This window comes from Otolemur garnettii, unplaced genomic scaffold, assembly GCF_000181295.1.
Source record: "Otolemur garnettii isolate 467f Iridium unplaced genomic scaffold, OtoGar3 scaffold00179, whole genome shotgun sequence".
Lineage (NCBI taxonomy): Eukaryota > Metazoa > Chordata > Mammalia > Primates > Galagidae > Otolemur > Otolemur garnettii.
The window spans coordinates 3,224,046-3,227,743 of NW_003852574.1; the positions used below are offsets into that span (position 1 = coordinate 3,224,046).

Genomic DNA, 3,698 nt, shown 5'->3' on the forward strand with positions numbered 1-3,698 from the left:
TTTTTTTTCTTTGGTTGCGGCCATCAATGTTGCTTGGCGGGCCCGGGCTGGATTTGAACCCGCCAGCTCAAGTGTATGTGGCTGGCTCCTTAGCCACTTGAGCCACAGGTGCCGAGCCAGATTTTGGCCATTCTAATAGTATCTCATAGTTCTACTTTGGTATCTCATAGTTCTAATTTGCAATTCTCTAAATCTCATAATGATGTTGAACATTTTTTTGTTAATTGCCATTCTGAAGGTATTTTCTTAGGTGAGGTGTCTGTCAAGGTCTTTTTGCCCATTTTTAAAATTGGGCTATTTATTTTCTTATTGTTGAGTTTTAAGAGTTCTTTATATATCCACATCAGATATGTCTTTCGTAAATATTTCTTCTGGTCTGTGGCTTTTCTTTTCATCCTCTGGACAGTGTCTTTCACAGAGCAGAACTTTTAAATTTTTTTTTTTTTTTTTTGCAATTTTGGCCTGGGCTGGATTTGAACCCGCCACATTCGGCGTATCGGGTTGGCGCCCTGCCCCTTTGAGCCACAGGCAATGCCCAGAAGTTTTAAATTTTAATGAAGTCCAACTTATCTATTATTTCTTTTATGGATTATGCCTTTGGTGTTGTAATTAAAAAGTCACTATTGTTCACAAGGTCACCATGATTTTCTCCTGTGTTATCTCCTAGGAGTTTTACAGTTTTGTACTTTACATTTAGGAGTATGATTCATTTTGAGTTAATTTATTTATTTTCTTTCTTTCTTTCTTTCTTTCTTTTTTTTTTTTTTTGTGAGATAGAGTCTCACTCAAATTCCTGGGCTCAAGTGATCCTCCTGCCTCAGCCCTATAAGTAGCTGAGACTGCAGATGTGTGCCATACCTGGCTGTATTTTTTGTTTTTGTAGAGTTGGGCTTAAGGTATTGTTGAGGCAGTTCTTGAACTCCTGATCTTCAACACACCTCCCACCTTGGCCTCATAAAGTGCTATTTGCCTAATCTGTTGCCAGTATGACATTGTCTTGATTATTGTAGCTTTATAGTGTTTTCATTGGTTTTATTAGAGAGTTTATTCTGCCATACTTGCTTATGTCATTTTCTGTTACGTCTCTTAAGATACTGTAAAGTGTCACATTGATAAGGTTACCACAATTTTAAAAAATAAATGAAGAAATTGAAATTCAAGGTGTAAGATGACTTAATTAAATTTATCATTTTCAGCCAACGTACTCAACAGAAGCACAGCTATCTCTTATTGTTTGTTATATTTTTCAGATGAGAAAAAGTTGATTCTTTCCTTCATAGCTTTGTTGTGAGATTTAAAGGTTAATATTAGGTTAGTGCAAAAGAAATTTCAGTTTTGAATCATGAATTTAATTAATTAACTAATTAATTAATTTTTTGAGAAAGAGTCTCACTTTGTCACCCTCGGTAGAGTGACGTGGCATCACAGCTTATAGCAACCTCAAACTCCTGGCCTCGAGCAGTTCTCTTGCCACAGCTTCCCGAGTAGCTGGGACTACAGGTGCCTGTTACAATGCCTGGCTAGTTTTTTAGAGATGGGGTCTTGTTCTTGCTCAGACTGGTTTCCAAACTGAGCTCAAGCAATCCACTCACCTTGGGATCCCAGAGAGCTAGGATTACAGGCATGAGCCACAGTGCCTGCCTGGACCATGAATTTTAAATCATTATAATGAGGCTCAAACATACCTTTACTATTAAAAATATGAACTGTTACATTTTGCAAATTGTTGCCAATGAGAAATAAATATATTTCTTCCTGTAGTGGTGCTTAGAGATTTGATGAACTCTTAGAAAGCATTTTCTGCATCCTGCTGGTTGTGGAAGCGGTTTCCTTGCAAAAGTTGTTGAGATATAGTAGTTGGTTGGTAAGAGGTTAGGTGAATATGGCAGATGAGGCAAAGCTTTGCAACCCAGTTCATTCAACTTTTGAAGCATAGTTGTGTGAGTTTTGATTGGGCGTTGCTGAGAAGAATCAGGCCCTTTCTGTTGACCAGTGCTGACTGTAGGTGTTGCAGTTTTCAGTACATACATTTCATCGATTTGATGAGCATACTTCTCACAGGTGATGGTTTCTCTGGGATTCAGAAAGCTATAGTGGATCAGCAGACCGCCAACAGTGACCATGAACTTTTCCTGTGCAAGTGTGGTTTTGGAAAGTGCTTTGAAGGTTTCTGTTGGTCCAGCCACTGAGCTAGTTGTTATGGGTTGTTGTATGAAATATGCTTTTTATCACATATCACAAACTGATCAAGAAATGGTTTTATTGTTGTTGCATGGGATAAGAGAAGACAATATTTTGAAACAACAGTTTCTCTGATTTTCAGTCAGCTCATGAGGCAGCCACTTAATGAGCTTTTTCACCTTTCCAATTTGCTTCAAATGCTGAATGACTATGAAAGGGTCAAAGTTGAGTTCTTTGGCAGCTTCTTATGTAGTTGCCAGAGAATCAGCTTTGATGATTGCTCTCAGTCATTATTAACTTCTAATGGCCATCCACTGTGCTTCTTGTCTTCAAAGCTCTTGTCTCCTTTGCAAAACTTCTTGAACCACCATTGCACTGTATGTTAGTAGTTCTTAGGTCAAATGCTTATTGATTTTGTGAGTTGTCTCCTCTGCTTTACAACCCATTTTAAACTTAAACAAAAAAAAGAAATAAAGTATCAGCAAAAAAAGGAAGGAAGTGGAGGAGGAGAAGAAAACTAAAAAGAACAGTCACTTGAATTTGCTTTCTAACATCATTTCAGTAGTCCAAAATAAATATAAAATAAACAGCAGTAATAAGTCATTAGTAAAAACACATAAAGCGAGAAATATGCATTAAAATTATGTATAACATAACCACATTTATTTAAGAATGTATTCCACTATTCCACTATCAAATGGCAAATTTCAACAATGCAAAAACTACAGTTACTTTTGCACCAATCTGATACATGGAACAAGCTCTCAATAATAAGCTCTTAAATATACTCTGTTTTCTCTTCAGACCACATAAATCTTTTGCCTTTTACTAAAGATTTCCATGGAGAGGAACAATTCTGAGTCTTTACCCAATTTTTTCAGGTCTTGTGTTTACAAGGCTACCTAAAAAGAGAGAGAGAGAGAGAGAAAAAGAAAGGCTTGGTGCCTGTAGTACAGTGCTTATGGCACCAGCCACCTGCACAAAGTTGGCAGGTTTGAGCCCAGCCCTGGCCAGCTAAATAACAATGACAACTGCAACAAGAAAATAGTTGGGTATTGTGGTAGGTACGTGTAGTCTCAGCTACTTGGGAGGCTGAGGCAAAAGAATTGCTTAAGCCCAAGAGTTTGAGGTTGCTGTGATCTGTGATGCCACAGCACTCTACTGTCTCAAAAAAAAAAAAAAAAAGCTCTTAATTAAAATTAGCTGCCATCAACAATCTCTTCTTTCTTCATCTTCCTCTTTGAATTACAACTCTTGGCTTCCTTTACTACCCATTGGGAAACTATAGCAAAGCTCTGAAAATAATAGATTGGAATTGAGAAAAGTAAAATTCAGTAAAATTTCTTTTCTCTGAATATTGTTTTATATTGTGTAATTGAAACATTTAATAGTATTGCTATGTGTGAATGCCAAAAGAAAATAAATCAGAAGAAAGATCTGCACTAGCAGGGTTGTTGACTTTAGCATCTGGACGGCAAAGAAATCAGAGTAGTATAGTATACTACGTGGGAAATTGA

At 37.0% G+C, this 3,698-nt stretch overlaps 1 non-coding gene across 1 annotated transcript; it reads left to right on the forward strand.

Moving 5' to 3' along the window:
- Nucleotides 1-2,965: 2,965 nt before the first annotated feature.
- On the forward strand, nt 2,966-3,081 carry LOC111728710. Its single transcript, XR_002775925.1, has one exon. It is a non-coding gene; the product is annotated as a U5 spliceosomal RNA (small nuclear RNA).
- The last annotated feature ends 617 nt before the right edge of the window (nt 3,082-3,698 follow it).